At 41.2% G+C, this 22817-nt stretch overlaps 1 long non-coding RNA gene across 1 annotated transcript in view; it reads left to right on the plus strand.

The window, feature by feature from the left end:
• The window catches only part of LOC133269159 (uncharacterized), an 86098-nt gene that overhangs the window by 29117 nt on the left and 34164 nt on the right, over positions 1-22817 (plus strand). The window contains exon 2 of the long non-coding RNA XR_009743339.1: positions 5505-5720. This is a non-coding gene — a long non-coding RNA (uncharacterized LOC133269159). The remainder of the gene's footprint in view (positions 1-5504; positions 5721-22817) is intronic.

The raw sequence follows: 22817 nt of genomic DNA on the forward strand, positions 1-22817 counted from the left end.
ATCCACTTGTTTTAAGTACATACCATTGTACTCAGGTATTTATACCTCTCCTATTGCGTATATATTGGTGGAGTTGCTTCATTTTCCACCTGCTTCACTTTATTTATATTGAATGTCATCTACCCTGATGATTTTTTCTTTTAAATAATCTATTGATCTTAATATCAGTACAGTTCTCCTGGGTGATTTGTGATATTAAACTGGCACTAGAGGATAGTCCTGGCAATCAGTGCCATGTAAGAAGGTAGCTCTGAGCAGAGTACTGCACCACATGTTCTGCAGAGATTCCTTCCAACCCAGATTATTCTATGTTTTAATGATTCTGTGTTGATTTGCCCCATGGGCAAGTTTTATTTTGAGCTCCAAGTTTAGATTTTATTTGGATTCAGGCATTGCAATGATTAGACACTGTATTTCTTGCTCAGTATTGCTGATTTTCTACATTTAAGAGAATATAAATTAATTCCACAGATAAAATTGACATCTTAAATGTAGATTCTATTAATAAGAAAAATGTAATTCTTGACGTAAACTGTAGCAAAAGTACAGCTGAAAAGTTCCTACTTTGGCTCTCAAGTCAGAGACTTCTTTGTACTCTGTTGTATTATGGAAAATAAAATGTTTGTCAGCATACAGAATAATTTTTACAAGTCAGATAGGTTATACAGGCACAATGACTGTCCTTGTTTCTTAACAAAGGTATCTGATGCTGGTACCTATTGAGACTAGAAGTATCTGAAAATTTGGCCTAGCAAACACTGGGAATTTTGTGCCAAGTTTTTCCTTCCCTCCTGCTTGGAAAGGTGAAACTACCTCCAATAATCCCTGAGGAACTTTTGTTCAGTCTGCTGCTACATTGCCTGAGAAGGGGAGCTAGTCTTTCTAGCTAGGAAAAACAGCTATGAGAAAGATATCCCAACTATTACTCACTTACTGGATCTCTGGTGGGTTGTTTCAGGGTCCTTTTCTTTCTCTACACCTTCTCTCCTAAGAGTGTTGAAGGATGGGTGCATGAGGCTGATAACCCACCAACCAGAGAGCATTGCCTGGGGAGATAGATGGTCCTTCTGACGTGGGACTGTTGATGCATGTTCAGAGGAGGACCACGAAGATCGCTGTGGGCTGGAGCACCTCTGCTATGAAGACAGGCTGAAAGAGTTGGGCTTGTTCAGCCTGGAGAAGGGAAGGCTCTGAGGAAATCTTATAGCAGCCTTTCAGAACCTAAAGAGGGCCTAAAAGAAATCTGGACAAGGACTTTTTACAAGGGCAGCTAGTGACAGGACAAGGGATAATGGCTTTAAACTGAAAGAGGTGAAATTTTAATTAGGTATTAGGAATAAATTCTTTACTTGGAGGCTGATGATGCACTGGAACAGGTTGCCCGGAGAGGCTCTGGATGCCCCTTCCCTGGCGGTGTTCAAGGCAAGGTTGGATGGCTTTCAATAACTTGGTCTAGTGGAAGGTGTCCCTGCCCATGGCAGGGGGTTGGAACGGGATGATCTTTAAGGTCTCTTCCAACTCAAACCATTCTGTGATTCTGATTCCTGTTCAATTTCTTTTGTGGTCTCTTATGTCTATGTTGAAATTCAGAGTCTCTGCGTCTGTGCTTGCTCAGTTCTGCTGGCTACCTGAAGGGTAAAGAAATGTTTTATTAAATCCACATTGAAGAACAACCTTTCTTGCCCTTTTTTATCTGAGTTTGGCAACTTCATATTTGAAGTGAAGTCAAGCATTGTCATCTGCAGAAGTTTTGAATATTTGGTAACAGGGGAAGTGAGGTATTTGTTGCATGTTGCTCCTTGAGTCTCATTGAACACAGCCCTCCAGTCACAAGAGGACCTGTGGGCCTTGAACTGCCTCCCCCATTACTGTCCCATCCAAGGCTGGTCTGCACCTTCCTCCCTCCCTACCTGCAGCTTCCAGGCATAATGAGTTCATCTGGTCCAGCCTCAGCTACAGGTCCTCCCTTTGGAGCTATGACAGTTGGCCAGGTGGCACAGGCAGCTTCTTCAACATAAAGCATAACAAAATCAGCATGAAGTGAAAGGCCAAGGTTAATAATTTCTTTTCCCTGAGCTGAACTCCATAGCAACAGCTGAGGCAGGATTTTTTTGTCCCACCTCTGCCTCCAAGCTTGCCAATGTTTCCCCTTGCAAAACCTCTGCAAGCCTTCTGGATTATACCTCCTCTTTCGTGCAGAGCCAGTTTTTAACAGATCATTTAGATCCTCATTCTCTTAGGTAAATCAGGACAGTCATAGGCAAGATGGAGGGTTTCTCTGTGGTTAACAACATGGAGGGGAGCACTCCTTGTGGAGTCCATGGCTTTCCCTTCCCTTGGGGTGCACTTAAGTAATCCTATACAGTAGCCTTTTGTTTTGGCAAAGGGTTCTGCAACACTTAGCAGTGCAATCAGGCCAAACACATTATTCCTAAAAGCAGCAGAGATTTATAACACACTTTTTTGGTTCACCCCAGTGCATGTGGAAAATCACACTACTTAGTTTTGTAAGCATACCTGCTGTTTGATTGACAGTACTGTGATTAACTGCACCAATTTTACCGAGTTTTAATGGCTGCACGTTTTGCTTTGTTATCATATCTCCTGGATCATGTGGATATGATAATCTCATTTACAAAAATAAAAATTTCCAAACCTCCTGAGTCTGGAAGGCAACTGGAAAGTAAGAACACATTTCAATGTGTAAAGTGAAACAGAAAAAACAGAAAGGTACTAATATACTTAAAGTAATCACATTTTCCTTTTGAAGGCAATAAGGCCATAGGAATGTACAAATTCGTAGCTTGGAATTAGCAAGACTGAAATAAGGTGTTTCTTAGAGATGGGTGTTTGGCTTCATTTGTCTGTTCAGAAGACAAGAAGAAAGCAAGATATTTGCCAACACAAAACTCTAGAATGGGAGAGATTTTGCTTTGGGTTTTTTTACAGTGCATGTCGGCTTTTTGCAGGCAGCCCAAGATGAATTAAACATAGGGTTTTTTTATTTTTTTATTTTTATTTAGTGAGAGATGTATCTGAGGAAAGTGAAAAAAGAAATACCTCAGGAGGCTATAGAAAGAGGGCATTGCAATGTCTATTGATTGATAACCAGTCCAGAAAGTAATTGCATTGAATGCTTGTAAACCTCCTCAAAATATCACTAGAACAGAGAGAAGAGACAATAATGATGAATGTCTGGTTGTCCAGACTACGATTTCAGTGTGGCTTCTTCAGTATTTTCTCAATAGGTCTTACCTGTATTGGCTTAGGTTAAGGTATTGAAAATGTTTCAGATGTGCAACATATGACTTCTGCTAAAGGAAAATTGACTCTTATTTGAAGGCTCCTTCCTATGGCTTTTTACCAGTCATTAAAGAAGAATACAGGCAGATGAACATGAAGAAAAATACTTAGTACTACAGCTCCAGAAAACAAAATTGAATCTAAATGCTTAAATGAACAGAATTAGATGTCATGAACTCATTTTTTAGCTGAATGTGGATTTCTTTATAATAAATAGTCCATCAAACTATATTCAAACCCTACTCTTTTTTACAAACATTTTATTATGGATTTTTAAAAAATTATTGTGTTAGCACTGCAATGTAATGAAGTGCAGAAATATGTGCAGATTATCAAAGACCTTTCATAACTGGGCATAAATAGCGCTTTTGGAGAAAGTGAATGGAATCACAGCCATATCAGAATTCACTGGTCTGTCTCTTAATTTTATCTTAAAAATCAATTTTATAGACAATAAGAAAATCCTTGCAGCATACATTTGTAAGTAGTATATGCACTGTGCTAGAGGCAAAAGCCAGCTTCTAGTCTTGCAGTAGGACAGTGTCAGAAGTATTGTTTGATTTTTCCATAAGTGTCTCTGTATATCATCCCTTGATGTCTATTCTAATATAGCCATTTATGGCATGCACATTTTTTCCAGGAAATACTTTTCCTGCAGGGAGCTCTCTCTGGCATTATAAAGCAGTGATGGATTAACCATCTTTCACAGTGTTTCTGCAAGTAGCAGTCAATGTAGTTTCAAATATGGAGAACTGCTATTATTCAACCTCCCCCTTGTCAATTCAGGGAATTTTTCTGTTGCTTTTTTATGACTTGCATTATCAGGGTGAAAAGTGTCATGGTTTAAACCCCAGCCAGACAGCTTGTTCACTCACTCCCAGTGAGTGGTGCTGGGCTGAGAGCAATCGAGGCCCCTCCCCCCTGGGGCTCTCCCCTTCCCCGCTCCCGGAGGAATGGGGAGGAGGATCAAAAGAGTGCAACTCCTATGGGTTGAGACAAGAACAGTCCAGCAACCAACGTACAACACAAATCACCACCTCTACCACCAACGACAACAATGATAGGAGAAAATAACAAGGGAAGAGAATACGATACCACCGGCCAAGAAACGAGTCCCACCCGGAAGCCCGTGTCCTTCCGGGTAACTCCCAGTTTTCCCCCACCCCGGGCATGACATGCTGTGGTATGGAATACCTCCCTGGCTAGCCCGGGTCAGGCGCCCTCTCTCTGCTTCCTCACAGCTTCCTCTGCTCCCTGGCAGAGCATGAGCCTCACAAAGTCCTTGGTCAGGGTAAACATCACTTAGCAATAGCCAAAAACATCGGTATCACCAGCACTGTTCCCAGGCTGGAAGTCAAAACACAGCACGGTACCAGCTACCACGAAGGAGAAACATGACTGCTACTGTTGAACCCAGAACAAAAGGAAAAGAATAGAGTATCTGTGTGGATGCAAAGCAGGAACATGAAGTATTAGGTTTTCACTGGAGTTCACCTATGAAATGGTGCACAACAAAGGGGTACTCATGTTTTAGTTTGTGATCCAAGGTTTTTGTATTCCATGGCTTTGGCAATTTCTCTAAATAGGTATGTATATACATCCTGTATTTCAGATAGCAGTCACTTTTTGAAATTTGGAGGGAAGTAGATGACAGTTTCTCTGCCATTTCTTCTTGGTTGTTTGGGGGTTTTTGCCACACTTCTTTTTCTTGTTTTTCTATGGAAGTGAAGAGAAAGTGAGGTAGAAGGGAAACAATAAAAATTGACTTATGCGTAGCTGGTACTAAAAGCTTAGTAATTCATTCTGTGGGAGTATTTGCCTCCCCAAAATGTTCAGAAAGATTAGATTAAAAAGGGTTTATTTAGAAAACAATAAAAGGTTGGTGATCTCAGTTCTGACTACTGTGGTGTGGAGCACTGATATTATGAACTTGCTCCAGATGCTGACTTTTCATTCCCAGGTTTTTCTCAGCCCTTTCTGCACGGGTCTGACAAACATTTCTTAACAATCCACTGCAATCAAATACACAGATCTGTTCAGAAGAGGAGGAAGAATGCAACTTGTGTAACATTTTTATAGTTCCAGTGCCCTCCTCCCTTTGCGATTCACTGCCACTAAACAAAGTAAGAAAGATTCAATGGGTGAGATGACTTTGAGTTTCAAGCCACTGATGCCCATCTTTTTACCCATTCCCTTCACAGGTCTACTGTGGAGACATACTGGAAATCATAAAAAGACCTGAACAAATCTATGGACCCATTTATCAGCCCTCAGAGCTGCATGGCAACTCCTGATATGCTCCAGATCTCCATCTGCAGTATCACTGGTGTCCATGTTGGTAAGCACCCTGTAATAGCAATGTGCAAGCCTCAACAACATCCCAGATCAGCAGCAAACCTGCCAAAACAGCAAGCCAGGTCAATAAATGAGTGCCTAACTATTACTAATTTACACAATTGAAAATGTAAAGTTCCCAGAGCTTTTAAAAAAGCTATGAAAAGAGAAAGACAACATGTCTAGACACTGATTTATTAAGAGTCAAGAAGGGAAAGGAAGTTTCCTTATACCACAAGGACTTAATTTCTAATTTTTGCACTCGTTATTTTTAAGATAGCCCCAAAACTGGGACAGTTACACAAAGCAAAACTATACAAGGCCACCACAACACAGATAGAAAGAGTAAGGCAGTTAGGGAAAATTACTTTTTTATCTGATTACTCTTTTTTCCTCAGCTGGGTCTGCTGATAAATTTTACTTGAACCTGAAATGCTCCTTAAACAACTGGAGAAAGTTAGTGGGCATTGGATGCAGATAGGTCGAGAAATCTCTAATGAGAGGTTAATACGTCATTGCTAGCTCATAGATGAGACTTGATCTCAGACAAAAGTATTCTTCCCTTCATGCAGAATATTTCATGCTGGTCCAATAACACTTCAGTGAAAATCAGCTCTTCCTCTCCTTAGGTGTTTTTCCATCCTAAAAGCAAGGCCATGTTTTCTTTTCAAGTTCTCCCATTTTGCACTTCTAACTGGCATACTTTCAAGCAAAAAACATCATGCTTCACTTTACAGCCTGTCTAAGCAGACTCATCAGTGCTTCAGGAAAAAGAGGGATTGATTTCAAATTTGCAGGTAACAAGTACTTAAAAACAAAACTGAAGGCTGATTTGAAGCTTCCAATACAGTTAACTAAGAAAGATACTTTAAGCAAATGCTAATTGGCTTTCAGGAGTTGCTGATAAAATCTGTAAATCACTGATTACAAATATATGGGGAGGGTATTCCTTGTATCTGCAATTCATACTCAGAAATTTTCATTCTGTCTCTGCCAGAGGAAATATCTTTGTCCCATGTAAAAAATTATTAAGAGATGACACCAAGCTGTGTGGTTCGGTTGATATGCTGGAGGGAAGGAATGCCATCCAGAGGGACCTTGACACACTTGTAAGGTGGGCTGATGCCAACCTCATGAAGTTTAACCATGACAAGTGTAAGGTCCTACACCTGGGTCAGAGCAATCCCAGGCACAGCTACAGGTTGGGCAGGGAAGAGATTCAGAGCAGCCCTGTGGAGAAGGACTTGGGGGTGTTGGTTGATGAGAAAATTAACATAAGGTAGCTGCAGTGTGTGCTCGCAGCCCAGAAACTAGCCGTACCCTAGGCTGGAACAAGTCCAGAGGAGGGCCATGAGGATGATCAGGGGACTGGAGCACCTCCTGTATGAAGATAGCCTGAGAAAGCTGGGGCTGTTCAGCCTGGAGAAGAGAAGGCTGCGTGGAGACCTCATAGCAGCCTTCCAGTATCTGAAGGGGGCCTATAGGGATGCTGAGGAGGGACTCTTCATTAGGGACTGTAGTGATAGGACAAGGGGTAACGGGTTAAAACTTAAACAGGGGAAGTTTAAGAAAGGGACCTCGACATGCTTGTGAAGTGGGCTGATGCCAACCTTATGAAGTTTAACCATGCCAAGTGCAAGGTCCTACACCTGGGTCAGAGCAATCCCAGCCACAGCTACAGGTTGGGCAGAGAAGAGATTCAGAGCAGCCCTGTGGAGAAGGACTTGGGGGTGTTGGTTGATGAGAAAATGAACATGAGCCGGCTTCAGTGTGCGCTCGCAGCCCAGAAAGCCAAAGGTATCCTGGGCTGCATCAAAAGGAGCGTGACCAGCAGGTCGAAGGAGGTGATCCTGCCCCTTTGCTCTGCTCTTGTGAGACCTCACCTGGAGTATTGTGTGCAGTTCTGGTGTCCTCAACATAAAAAGGACATGGAACTGTTGGAACAAGTCCAGAGAAGGGCCACGAGGATGATCAGGGGACTGGAGCACCTCCTGTATGAAGATAGGCTGAGAAAGTTGGGGCTGTTCAGCCTGGAGAAGAGAAGGCTGCGTGGAGACCTCATAGCTGCCTTCCAGTATCTGAAGTGGGTCTATAGGGATGCTGGGGAGGGACTCTTCATTAGGGACTGTAGTGATAGGACAAGGGGTAATGGGTTAAAACTTGAACAGGGGAAGTTTAGATTGGATATAAGGAAGAAGTTCTTCACTGTAAGGGTGGTGAGGCACTGGAATGGGTTGCTAAGGGAAGCTGTGAATGCTCCATCCCTGCAGGTGTTCAAGGCCAGGTTGGACAGAGCCTCGAGTGACATGGTTTAGTGTGATATGCCCCTGCCCATGGCAGGGGGTTTGGAACTTGATGACCTTAGGGTCCTTTCCAACCCTAACTATTCTATGATTCTATGATTCTATGTTATAGAGCATAATTTCTCTTCTGTTCCTCCCAGTCCAAAAAACAGAGGGGAAAAAAAAAAAAAAGGCAAGATACAATAATCACATCAAATACCATAGAAGGTAAGAAAAAAAAAAAAAGACCTTATGAAGAGGGATTGATGACCCTAATGTGAAACCACATGCAGCTGAGGCAATTTACAAACATAGAACAAGCAAACAGAAGGATCAGTTGAGTGCCATTTAAAGTAAACCAACCTGGTTTCTCATTGCTCAATATGGTGCCTTTTGCTTTGGATTTTGTTTATCCAGCCTTTAAATAGCTCTCGTGTTCTGTTTGAATTGTCTAGGGTTCTTGTTTTACGTTTTCTTTCATCAAGAGCTTTTAATTTAGGTCATTTAGTATAGCTTGTAGAGAAAAAAATAAAGATGCTAGGAAATAAAATGCTTTATTGCTGTAGGCTAGTGCTTGCTGTGTGATCTTTTCTGAAATTGGTACCATAATTATTATTTGTGGCAACACGCCATGTTCAACAAATGAACATGTTTTAAAGCTTCATTGTCTGCACGACAGTGGCATTAAGTAAGTATCAGGCACTGTGTTCTTTTGTGACTTAATGTGAATACAGCAGAAGGGTAATGTATATAAGCAGGGAAGAAAAGACCCAGATCTCAGGCTGCAGCATTACAGTGTTTCTTCTTTTTTTCCTTTTTCTATCTGTATCACTGTGGCAGAATTTACAGCTCCAGCAGACACTCGCATAGCTATTTAGCCTATGAAAGGCCAAACTGTAGGTTAGACACAATTTTGCCTATGGTCACAATGAGAAATAAAATTTCGTTGCTTATGTCAAGTCTGTGAAAATCTCTAACTCTGAAGAAATAGTTTGGCTTAGCAAGAAAGAGAAACTAATAAATAGGCATTATTATTTTATTCCCTGCACCAAAAATGGCCCAGAGGGAAAGCAGTGCTAAGCAACCTCCTGCTGTTCCTGCAATATCTTCCTCAGAAGTCATTCCTTTCACTTTTCTTTCTTTCTCCTACTGTCTTTCCTACCCCTGTGCTATTATCTTTTTCTATTGTTCTCCCTTTGTCTTACGGCAGCCACCCATGGGCTCTAATTGGTAGTAGGACCTACTGTGCTGGGCACAATATGAATACAGGTGGAGAGAACTAACAAGTTAGTACTTGCACTGAAAAACTTCCAATGTGCAGAACAATCTGTTCTCTATTTCTCTTCCTGACTTCATTCACTTCTTTAAGAATAAAAGTGATAGGCTGTTAAAGGTATGTGAGATGAGTTCAGCCCCCTATCATCTGTAAGAGGTTTTTGAAATTTTTAATATGCTGCTGGAACTCTCATATGAACACAAGAGTAAAAATAGTGTTTTAAAACAGCCTTCATTTTAGGGGAAATCATCATAATCTGCATCATCTTCTGCATCTTCTTTCATACACCTTGCTTTTTCTAAGGCAGTCGTTCCCATTTTTATTTCTGCCTGATGTGGCTGTAAAGTTTCAAGGTATGTTTAGCATGATTGTGTAGGGAGCTGTGTGAGGTGCTTTGCTTATGTAGCATGAAACAGATACTTGCTAGTAATAAAGCTCATGGCATTATTTATGGTCAAAAAGAGCTAGCTTGAGGATTTTCACAGCAACCAAAGAAAAAAGCAGTTAAAAACAGATTTTGACACAGCATGTTTTTAAAATTTGTAGTCATGCAGTAGTAAATATGTGTGGAAGGCAGGCATGGCCAAAGTGTGACTTCTTCAATCTCCAACCCTAAAAGAGGGGAAAAACAATTCTCTCAAAGGGAAGTTCACACAGGAAAAGAGTCCTTGTCTGTATCGCCCTGCACTCAGCCTGTCATTATCTCAGATACATAAAGTAGCACAAGGGCCTCACAGAGCCAGCAGTTAGGAAAGCAAATACAATCATAGAATCATAGAATAGTTAGGGTTGGAAAGGACCCTAAGATCATCTAGTTCCAACTCCCCTGCCATGGGCAGGGACACATCACACTAAACCATGTCACCCAAGGCTCTGTCCAACCTGGCCTTGAACACCTGCAGGGATGGAGCATTCACAGCTCCCTGGGCAACCCATTCCAGTGCCTCACCACCCTCACAGTAAAGAGCTTCTTCCTTATGTCCTATCTAAACTTAGAATCACAGAATCATAGAATCATAGAATCATAGAATGGTTAGGGTTGGAAAGGACCTGTAGATCATCTAGTTCAACATCCCCCCCGCCACGGGCAGGGACACCTCACACTAAACCATGTCACCCAAGGCTTCGTCCAAACTGGTCTTGAGCACTGCCAGGGACAGAGCATTCACAACCTCCCTTGGCAACCTATTCCAGTGCCTCACCACCCTAACAGGAAATAATTTCCTCCTTACATCCAATCTAAACTTCCCTCCCCAGCATCCCTATAGACCCCCTTCAGATACTGGAAGGCTGCTATGAGGTCTCCATGCAGCCTTCTCTTCTCCAGAGAAGGAGAAGATAGGCTGAGGAAGCCCCAACTTCCTCAGCCTATCTTCATACAGGAGGTGCTCCAGTCCCCTGATCATCCTCGTGGCCCTCCTCTGGACTTGTTCCAACAGTTCCATGTCCTTTTTATGTTGAGGACACCAGAACTGCACACAATACTCCAGGTGAGGTCTCACAAGAGCAGAGTAAAGGGGCAGGATCACCTCCTTCGACCTGCTGGTCACGCTCCTTTTGATGCAGCCCAGGATACCATTGGCTTTCTGGGCTGTGAGCACACACTGCCTGCTCATGTTCATTTTCTCATCAACCAGCACTCCCAAGTCCTTCTCCACAGGGCTGCTCTGAATCTCTTCTCTGCCCAACCTGTAGCTGTGCCTGGGATTGCTCTGGCCCGGGTGTAGGACCTTGCACTTGTCATGGTTAAACTTCATGAGGTTGGCATCAGCCCACCTTACAAGAATGTCGAGGTGCCTCTGGATGGCATTCCTTCCCTCCAGCATATCAACCGAACCACACAGCTTGGTGTCATCGGCAAACTTGCTGAGGGCGCACTCAATCCCACTGTCCATGTCAGCGACGAAGATGTTAAACAAGACCGATCCCAACACCGATCCCTGAGGGACACCACTCGTTACTGGTCTCCAGCCGGACATTGAGCCATTGACCACAACTCTTTGTGTGCGGCCAGCCAGCCAGTTCTTTATCCACCGAGTGGTCCATCCATCAAATTGATGTCTCTGCAATTTAGAGACAAGGATGTCATGTGGGACAGTGTCGAATGCTTTGCACAAGTCCAGGTAGATGACGTCAACTGCTCTACCCCTGTCCATCAGTTCCGTAGCCCCATCATAGAAGGCCACCAAATTGGTCAGGCGGGATTTCCCCTTACTGAAGCCATGCTGGCTGTCACCAAGCACCTTGTTGATTTTCATGTGCCTTAGCATGCCTTCCAGGAGAATGTGCTCCAAGATTTTGCCAGGCACAGAGGTGAGACTGACTGGTCTGTAATTCCCTGGGTCATCCATTTTCCCCTTCTTGAAAATGGGGGTTATATTTCCCTTTTCCCAGTCATCGGGAACTTCCCGTGACTGCCATGATTTTTCAAATATAATGGACAGTGGCATAGCAACTTCATTTTCCAGCTCCTTCAGGACCCGTGGATAGTGTCAACTAGTTAAAAGTAATTCTAGCTGTGCCTGATACCCCAGCTGAGAACAATGTTCCCATTGTGGCTGGTTTTAGACCACTATGTGGCAAACAACCGGGACTCAGACATGTACCCACAATGAGTTTCTGGCATTTGTAATCTATTGACCTGGTGGCCATGGACAATTTCCTATTTTCACACAGCAGTGGTATTCTGGGACCACTTTCCTCTGGCTGGGCTCAGTGCAGCTGGGATATGTGCCAAAGCTCCTGGCTGAGCTTGCCTTGAAGCAGCCTCACTTTTGGTGAGGAATAGCCAGGACTCCTCTCAGGCAGGGATCGCAGTAGAAGTAGACGAAAGTGTGCTTAACTAATGCCATGTTTTGGTTTCCTTTTCTTATAAGCAACCCTTCTACCTGCATGGCCTTCTTGCCACAGGAGATCAGACAGGCACCCTTGTGTAAAGGTACCTGCTCACTCACACAAAAGCCTCCCTTGGCCAGGGCTGTTAGCTTCTGTAGAGTTTCTTGCACTTCCTCCTCAGTTATGTGTGCATCAGGGATGATGACGGTTTCAAATTTGCTTTTTTCCCAGATAATCAAGCTAACTTTAAAGTAACTTGCACAAAATGACACACAGAACCAAAGAAATTTGACCACCATAAAGCTGAGACAGAGCAAGTGAACAAAATGAAGGGGTAGGGATAGAAGAGAAGATACCATGGCAACAATAGGAATGTGTTAATCAGCAAGAATAGGTATGGGCAGAAAGTGACACTCCCTCCATCTAAGCCCAAGGGAAGATCTCCTTGGAGCTATGCTTTCACACTGCTACAGGACCAAGCCCATGTCTGCATCACTCTAAGGTTAGAGACATTCTGTTCCAAGCTATTAAGTAGGATCTTTAAAGATACTTTAATATTTTAGCTCTTGCGTTTCCTAGATAGCTATTAAAGTTCCTATAACAGACTTAATGAGAAAGGAAATCATCAACTTTAATGTTTGGGTACAAAACGCTGACTTTCCTCTCGCCTCTCCCAGTGCTGCACAGTGGAGTGACTGGCTCGGTTTAGTTTGTAGAAAGCGCTACTTTCCAGTGCTAGGGAGAGATTAGTTAGTGGCAATAGACTGGGACCTTCTGGGATGAATGATAAGGTTAAAATAAAACTTTATGAGAGATGCACAACACAATTCTTAAACAGTAGATATGTCTGCTAATGATTTTGTCAGATTCATCATTGATGTCATGGAGGCAAGCGATGTAAAAGAAAGAGAAAATATATTTTTAAGCTAAATCTTATTTTGGAAAAAGGTATCAGTACTCAACACTGTTGTGTTACAAGGTCTGCAGTAAAGATTGTGCCAGACTAGAAGTCATTACACATAGTTGACAAAGACAGACAATTAAAAAAAGAAGAAATTTAGTCAACTTTACAATTTTCCTCCGTCAGAAACACCTTAGGATACATTCAGTTCTTTAATCTGGGGGCAAAGGGTGTGAGAATAGGTTTGAAAGCAAAAGTCATCCTAGCACTGACTGCCTGACTGATACTCAGATTCATTTCATGATACATAGTGAGCCTGTGGGAGAAGAGATAAAGTCAGGTATGACTAATTTGAATGTCTAGAGATAATGACGTGTCCCTAGTTAGAAGGGTGCACATTATCCCATCCTGTCTACGTGATGTTTCTACGTCCATCATTACAATTTATTGTTATTATGCTTTTATATGTCTGGAAATGTATATGGCACCTTACACTATTAAACCTCTAAGTTGCTGTTTCTTGCCAATTCAGCTGTGAAACACAAAGCAATAATATCAGTGATATAAAAATTATATGTTTTCTACAATCTATTTATATGGAAGAACAAAAATCATCATATAAAGTATTCTGCTCTGTTCCTTAAAAAGGCAATGAGGGTTCCTAGCAAGAGGTAAGAACTTGCATTAATCAAACAGGAGAAAGAGATTATTATGATGATTTATTATTTTAGTCTAATTTGGTTATTTTTGAAGTGAGAAAAAGGAAACAAGATATTGAAAATGGAAGTTAGAACAGAGTTCATAACTCTTGAATTGGCTAATATAGCTTTTAGATGTTTTTAATGAGTTTGCACCTTTGGAGATAGGGTCCCTGTCTTCCTTCCCTCACATCCCCCACATCCATAGGAATCAGCTTTTCTAGCAGCTGAGGCCCTTCCTTCCATAACAGCAGTGCACCCATCTGAGTGTGGTGCAGGCCTGGAGCCTTGCCCAGCAGCAGTATGTAAGGAAAAGAACGGATAAGAGGCATTTACTCACCACTTTCAGCTGGAAAGTTCAAATTCAAATGAGGGATGCAAAACTTGTGAAGATTAACAGCAGAAAGCCACTGATTGATCACTTACTTTAGTTTGCCCATCTGTGGGATACCAAACATTTTAGCATTTATTCATTGACAAATGACTTTTAAAAACGAAATGGCTTTACTTACATTCAGATATTTGCAGCCTTGAATATTCTAGCAACCGCGTTTACAAGTGGGAACAGTCACTGCATCATTACAATTATATGCAGTTATAGAAGATATACACAAAATGATGTTTGAATTCATAAAATCAGTAAAAACTCAAAGAATTACACTTATCAAACACATAAAGAGCAAAGAGCCCCTGAGGATATGCATCCAGTCTGGACCAAGCTTTGCATGCCTTGATCTGCATTCAAGTCTCTCTGGCCACAAATGTTCACCCAAGTGGTTTCAGGAGTGAGATCCAGCACAACTGATTGAATTTTGGTTGTAAGGGAGTCACAAGAGACTGCTTATAAACTGTTTGAGGGAAAGCTGAATGATGAACAGATTCAAGCAAATAGCATGCTGCTCTTCAGAAAATGAACCACTGCCTCCAAGCTAAGGTACCCTTGTGACCATTGGGCTCTGCAGAGAAAAATAAAGACAGAAGGAGCTAGCCACAGATGTTAACTAGTTAAATCCCTCCATGTAATTTTTACAGTACATTATAAATACCTTTTATTATTTCACAGGCATTAGTATGTTTCTGAAACAATAAGAGCTCTTTCTTTTATCATGTTCTTGCAAACTTCCCTATTGTTCCCTCTGTTGTAACTCCAGCGAAATCATCACTGATTGCAGAGTAAATCTCTGTAAGATCCTATACATTTGTTTTTTATTACTTAGGGTTTAATCTGTGGTCGTAGAAATAAATATGTTCATTTGCCCTTCAGGTTATTAGCCTCACAGATTGAAAGTTGAAAGTAATTTTGAAGTTACCATAAGTAGATGCATTTAACAGTGTGATTACCAAGCTGTTACATGTGACATACCAGAACCTGAAACTTTATAACATATGCATGATTCATAGCTTTGTCTGCACTTGAAGAAAGATATGTGCTATTTCATACCGATATGACACCCAAGGATGCTGCAGGCTCCTGGTGTCATAACTGTGAAAAGTGTATTATCTGGCTGTTCAGCTGCAAAAAATGAAACAAATTAATGCGGCATTTGATCGTTTGCCATTTTAATGCTTCCTTCAGCAATGAAGGGTGTTGGGTTTTTTGTTTTTTTTGTTAGGCATAGCCATGCATGCAAACTGATTAAGAAAACAGGGTATCATGGAAATACGTAACAAGTATATGACCCACTCTGAACTACCAGTATGGAAGTGTTTCTGGCACCCTGATGTGAGCACACCTGAGCCATGTTTTCCAGTCATACTCAAGAGTCCTGTGCACTAAGGATGCACTCCCAGTCTGAAGGAAGAGAAAAAAGGCCAGCTGACAAACATAGCTGGCCCTCTCTATCCTGCCAGCTTCGCTCCAGGCCATGAGTCTCACCTGACTGGGAAGTGGGATACAACAAGGTCCTTCTGATTCTGATCCTGATCCTGCAGGAATGTTGCAGCAGAATAAAGAAAGCAAATGTGATAAATGTAGTGGACTTTAACAGAAAGTTCCCTGTGATACTAGCGTTAGCGTAAGAACTGACACATAACCACCAAGAATGGTTATATGAGGTGCTTTATTGAGGCGCCGGGAACCAGGGGTACGCACCCAAATCTGGTTATGATTCCCGTCACATAGCGTTTGCAATTTATACACTAAAAATTTCGTAATTAATACATATTCAACACAGATTACATCATTTACTAATACATATGCATCAAAGATTGCTACATCAATCTATTACGACATCAGCCTCTTCTGCGCTTGCGCAGCCCCCTCTGGTGGTCGCCCTGGTGAAGTAAGGAGTCTTCCTCAGACGAAGTAAGAAGTCTTCCTCAGGTTGTCCTTTTCACCTTTCCTCTACTTGGCCAGGTCCCAATCGTCTTCCGGACGTTAGCATTCTCTTATCTTCACCAGGATGCTTCTGGTATGCCCTTTTTGGCTATCTTAAACTTAGGTTCTGCTTGGGTAAAGTTTTACAATACATACACCCATACTCCCCTCACCATATACAGTTATGTTAGCTCTTGCTACAAGGACTACCATTGTATCATTTAGTTACAGAGTAACTATGATACAAAATGGCAAAGTTACAACGTCTTCTAATATACAAAGCCTCACTATTGATTTATAAATTTCTCAAATATAATCATTTTACTATTTTATATGATTATTTTATTGTAAAAACTTCACCCTCTCTAACACTAGGATGAAAATTGTCAAACAGCCTACAAAGAAAGGCTAGAGTGCCACTAATGCTTCTGGTCTATGTCTGTCCTGAACCTGTTCTTCATTTTGAGATACTGAGAATCAAATCCTGTACGCACACTATCATCTGGTTCAATGTACAGTAAGGAAATAGTTTGATTTCTATGCAAAATCTTTATCGTAGCACTGTATTTCATGTTTCTGTGCTTTTTATTACTCAGAGCACTTGATCTGGCTCTTCCCATGGTAAACATAGAGCTGGGCATCCAATTGAGCAAGAGGCTGTGATGCCCAAAGTTACTAAATGTGATCCAGTTCTAAGCAGATGTTTTTATTTGCTGCTTGGCTCAGTTAAAGTGCCACATTGAACCTTAATTATCACTCTTTAACACCACGATGGTACATCTGTAATACCTTTATAGCTTATATGAGCTGCTAACTGTTCTTAAAGGTAGGTGTGTTTTAAAGGGCAGTATTTGTGTATGAGAAGAAATAGGGTGGAAATGATGCTGGTGTAGCCTTTGAAAGTAAAGGAAGCAAACATTCTGAAATGTTTATATTATGTTATTTTAGTCACAGAGCAAAAACATACAAGCAACAAGGCTGTGCTGTCCCCAGTGTCCTGCTGCCTGCCAGTTGTGATAGCCACTCAATAGGAACTGTGTGAGATGTGTACAGTGAAGTGTTTTTTTAGAAAATATAGATGATGATGATTTTTAGGTTCATTAGGTGGCATGTGCCTTCAAGGCAAAAGAAAACATTAAACTGAAAAAGTGTCTGCAATGGCAGCAGTAGAACAATTCCCACTGCAATAAAGAAATGTCAGAATACTTTATTCCTGACTGTCCTTACTCAGCTAAGCTAGTTGATTTAACAGTTTATAGGTAAGCTTGTAGACCTGGTGCAGCTTTATGCACTCATAGTGCAGAGAAAACCATGAAGGGCACTCTGTCTGCCATAGCTATTACAAAGCCTCCCCTGTCTCAGTTACAGTCTTCAAACATAAGCTAAAGATCACAGTAAGTTTAGCTGAACTGGTGCCTGCAAGTGATATCTGCTCAGAGTGTCAGCAGCTGTTCTCAGGGATGGGCCCATGCCAAAATATCTCCTGTCCCACCTGGAGCACCCTCAGTTCAAGGGCTTCCTCCTGCATCAGCCTGAGATCTGTAGCCTCTGCCAAAAGATGCTGGTGTTGGCGGGTAGGGTTGCCCCTCTTGGGCAAGCAGCACCGACATCTGACTACAGCAGAGCAGCATTTCCTTGTCTTTTTAATGCCACCTATTTCCTTTCAACTCCTAAAGGGGAGTTTATATGGCATGACCATACTGAAAACCAAATAATTCTCAATAGTTATTCTGAGAAGGGCATTAAAAATATAATGTAAATAGACTGAGCACAGAGAAACACAATGAATGAGGCAGACAACTTAGTATTTATATTTTTTAAATGGTCAGTCCTAGATGGTTACATTACAAACCAGCCCAAGTTTAATCCTAGGATGGAGAGATCCGTGAGCTCTTGTACCAAAGCATTAGTTGCAGACCACTTCTCTTTGAATGCACCCAGAGGCACATTTTATAGGGACAGACCAGCAGGGCCCTGGCACTCACTGACGGCTGAGGTTCTACACTCTTCACTTATCCCAGTAGTCCCTGTGGTGGATCAGGCTTTAAACATTTTCCTTCAGCTGAAGGTTCATTGAGCACCTAAAAGACACATTAAATGACTAATGTGTGCCCTTCTCATGTCTTAAGGGTAGCAGTGCATAATGTTATCAAGGGCCTCTTTGAGTATATCTTAATAACATGGGTTTGTAATATTAAGTATAGTTTTGATGGACTTGCGCCATTAACATTTACTGGAATTTTGTAAGCACTTTATTAGCTTCTATACAGGAGGGTGACAGGGCCTTTTTGCACCCAGGTCAACATTTTTAACTCACTATTTACCATGTTTTTGTGTCACTCTTTGACCTTGTAAGCACAAGTAATGTATGGAGACCTCAGCTGTGAACAACAAATGATTGTCAACAGCTTCAGCAGGAGAGTGGCATTTTTGTTGGACAGTTTGTTTCTTTCACTCCATAATATAAACTGTTCAGCTTGGCAGATTTGGATTTGCAGTCACAAACAAAAGAGAAGAGAGGAAAAATCTCAGATATGGTAGGCAATGCATTTGTGTTAAAAAGCAGGTGGGAGGTTGTGGGAAGCTTTGAATTCTTTTCATGTTATAGCTTTTTTATTCTTTACTGCAGGCAAGGGCAAGCAGGGGATATAAAAAGCTGTATTTTGTTTTCTTGTTGTAAATTTTGACAATAAGAATCTTGAAAGTGAAAGCAACATGTTGCATCAGAAAATCCTGTATTGGAAGTGGCAGCTGAAAAGAAGACTCACCTGGCAGCTGGAGTTTCAAGACGATAAGATTAGTTCACTTCAAAGATGAGGCTCAAAACAATTTCACCTTTTAACCTTTCTTCCCCTTCCTCTTCTTTCGGTGAAGAATAAAGAAGAAAATAGGAGGAGGCAGAGAAAACAGATTAATAACATTTCTTTTTGTATTGCTCTTGGAACTGGATAGAAGAGAGGAGCCCTGGCAGTACATACTTTCTATGCTCACTGTGTTTGCTCCCTGGTTTTCAAGCAGTGTGCGCTGCACAAGATTTCTGTCACAATTCACATGACAGGAATGAATGCAGCTGCAACAAGCAATGAGAAGGCCTGTGCTGTATTACCATTCCTTCCCATGCTCAGTCTTAGTCCTGTCTTTCCACCAACGCCTTTCTGCTCCTTAATTCAAGTGACTACTTTATTTTAGAGTCTTTTTTTTTTTCTTTATTTTATGAACGTGTTTTTTTTTCAGAGTGGCATTTGATGCCTGGATGGTGGAAAGAGAAAGAAGGCAAATAAAAGTAACGTTATATTTATTTTATTTCTAAACTCTTATTTTCTTATAGAGGTATGTTTATGATGCCTGAATAATTGGGCTGGCAAAAGCAAGAAAATTCCAATGGTTGTGAATTCTAGTCTATTGCCTCTAGCCTGCATTTCCAAGCACTCTTTACTTTCCAGGTACAAGCCATATGGCAAAAGATTGCAAGACTGAACCATGACCTGACGTGTGGTATGACCCATTATTTCAAATAGAAATGTATGCAGGTGAATTGTGGAGGGAGCAGGATTCTTTGGGAGGCTTTTTCTCGGTCAGCCATATATAAGGTAGCAAAATCCAGGTTGAACCATGTGGACTCTTTAGGCATGATCCATTCCCTCCACTCTCATGGCTGACACTAAGGGAGGTACTAGTCTTCATTTCCTGATATTAGCATCCTGAGAAGTGGTTAGGATTGATCCATAAGAATCCTAGTGCCCCATCCAGACACTGGTCTGCTTTAGCGAATATTGCACCCTCCGCTTCTGGCCTCATCAACAAGCTCTTCCTTTCTCCTCTCCTTCCCAGCCCTTCCTCAATTTTAATTGCAAGTTCCTTCTGTGTCAGTCTTTCTCATTTCTACCCTAGATCTTTGTGGGTCATTAGGCAGGTGTGTGTTCTGGGGATCAGGGTGAGGATCGCTGAGAGCACAGGACAAACACAAGTAGTTTTCAAGTTGCAGTGCATAATCCACAGGAGATGGAATGAACAGAGATTAGCAGCTGCCAGATGCTTTGATGAGCAGTATGAACTGAAGCTTACAAATGCATAAAATTTGGCCAAATTTGGGTAAGAGTTTTCAGGAGACAACCCACAGTGTATGACTCTTGCAACATTTGAACTTTTAGCTACAAAACCCACTAGAACTGTTGCATGCAGTATTCTAAAGGAAATCTTTACTATAAACCAGGCAGCATATTTTTTCTTAATCTCCTTACAAATAACTGAGTGATTCTAAATGGTCAGGTGTAGGGGACAGGTAGACAGCACAGCATGTTTCAGCCCAGGAGATTTAATATGGCAATACTGCGATGCAATATTACCTTAAAAATCTACCACCTACCTCCAGCACTTGAACTACTGAACTCAAGTTCTTAATTGCAAACTTTATCTACAGAGTCTACAGATAAAAAATATTAATAAGAAGTTGATCCAATCCGTTGGTGTTCCCTGGGGGGTGATCCATCTGTTCAACTGTCTAGAAGTTAGGCATTGATTCTCAGTTAATCAAGGGAGAAACAGGGAGACAGGCGTCCTCTAGAAGTATGTTATGTGTCCACAGCCAGCATGTCTGTCACATGGAGTAAATCATTCTTGAGTGCTGCCTGTATCTACCAACTGACCACGGAATTTAGGCAGTGAGTATAGTTAGACATCTAATGTGTAAGTATCTGAAGTGAGGTGAAATAAACCTTGGCAGAGGAAGCTTTCTATTAACAAATCAGAGTTGGAACCAACATTATAACACATTCTGGCTTTTCATATAAGCTTATAAAACTTCAAATTTCAGACTCATAACCAACCACAGTAAAACTCAAAGCAGATATTAAGAGAAGAGTGGAGGAGGGAGCATTTCTCAGGCACCCAGAAGATGCCTGATACCATCCTGTTTGATAATAAACCCAAGCCAAGATCTGCATCGTTCTTGATGGTTTGGCAGGGAAAAGTGTGGAGAGGACATAGAGGCCTGTTTTTCACTCTTCCACTGAAGAAGCTAGCGTGGCTGAATCAAGAGGAGATGGTTGCAGCTTTCTCTTGGTATAGGACCAGAGCAAATTATCTTTCCTCAAGCAAGTGAGAAAGCAATAAATGTAGTTTAGGATTAGCTCCAAGAAGAAAGTCACTGTCCTTCCCACACAATTGTCACTGTGGAAAAAGTGCTGGTCTGTAGGACTTTAGGACTCAGTCACAATCACTATGCTAAGAAGAAGAAGACCTAATAGGTTGGCGTGTACACTGTGTAAACTATAATATCCTACTTCTCAAAAGAGTAATTTTTTTTAAAAATGTTGGGGTTTAATCTATTTTTGAAGTTCAGGACATCATGAAAGGACATTAATTGAGTCTGGAATACATAGATCTCTGCAGGAGGGTATATGAGTCATGTTTCTTTCCAGCTAAAAGAGGCTTAGTCTCACTGTGACCAAGGATCAAGTGGTCTCAAATGTAGTGCGGGGACTATCGTCTTATTCCAAGCTTTTTGGACAGGTTGGATTAAAATTGTGTTAATATGTAATATTTTGAGTATTTGAACACTCTCAAAGACTATGGGGGCATTCTTGCCTTCCAGTTTTCTTTTTTCAGATTTCAAAAGAGATTGAACTGTAAGCATGAGGGATTTATCAAGGTTTGTGTCTGACCCTTCAGAAAATTCAGCCCCACATTTACCCCTTGTATTGTAATGAGCAGTAACTCTGTTGTCATTCAGCACAACATTTCTTTCCTTTAGATTTATTATAATTTGAGAATTAAAGGCCATAACCCATTGACTGCTCATGTGCAACAGGCTGAATGTCTTGCTGGTTTTCAGTGTCAGACAGTATCTTCAAACAGTAAAACATGATGACATCAATATTACTGTGACACAGTTGACTGAGCTGAGCACTTGAGCATTGCAAGCTAAAGTCAAGGGCACACAGTTTTCACTAGAGCAAGGTCAGTTATCACTAATAATCTTTCCTAGAGTTTTAAGTGTTATAGCTGTTTCATAGGGATGTTTTGAACTATTTCCTAGGGTTTAGATCAGAAAAATACAGTATTGCTATCCTGAGATTTTTAATTATTTTTAAGGTGAGAAGCTAAGATCAGTGGTTTGGGTATTTTCTGCTCTGTATGTGTGTATTTGGCTATAAAGCCAGTATAAATTATGCCTTTGCTACAGTAATGACATTAAGTAAGGTAAAGGGACTGGTTGGAGTATGGGAGCTGTACACTATCCTCCACTGCCTGTGGGGGGTAGTCTCTAAAGCAACATATTTTTGGCCATGCTCTGGGAGTACAACAGAAAGGAAGTTCTGCATAGCCCTATAATGATTCTAATCCTGTTCTCTAGAGCAACTTTGAGGAATATGTTGAAAAGGAGAGGGCTGTTGTCCTTCCTGAGACTCTTCTGTGCATTTAAGTAGATAAATTCTTCCCTGAGAAGGGAAGAAATAGTAGTTACTAGTAATTAGTTCCTTTCTTCTGTGTGTATCACTGACTGGGTATAGGCAGGTTGTATTTTATTCGGGTTTTGGTTTCATTTTTGTTTAATGTATGTATTAAGTTCTAAATTCCAAAATTTTGCTTTCTTTTGTAGGACACACTGGTTCATCTTTTCTCTGCTGTGTTATTTCAGACCCTGTCTGAATGGATTTTTCAAATTTTGAACATCATTACATTTAAAATGTATGAACTTAACACTTTATCATTTATTTTACTGTTTTGCAAGAAAATACACAATTTTGAAGGCAAGTGGTGTGACTCCTCCTGCAGTTTTCAGTGGAAGAGAAGATTTACAATATCCTACATTCACATTAATACAGTAATATTATGGGCAGTTTTCAGTAAGGTGGTTCAGGTTCTGGAA

The sequence above is a fragment of the Pezoporus flaviventris genome, unplaced genomic scaffold (assembly GCF_033815535.1).
Source record: "Pezoporus flaviventris isolate CSIRO_AGI_PZ_B2104156 unplaced genomic scaffold, CSIRO_AGI_Pfla_v1 ptg000015l, whole genome shotgun sequence".
Classification (NCBI taxonomy): Eukaryota; Metazoa; Chordata; class Aves; order Psittaciformes; family Psittacidae; genus Pezoporus; species Pezoporus flaviventris.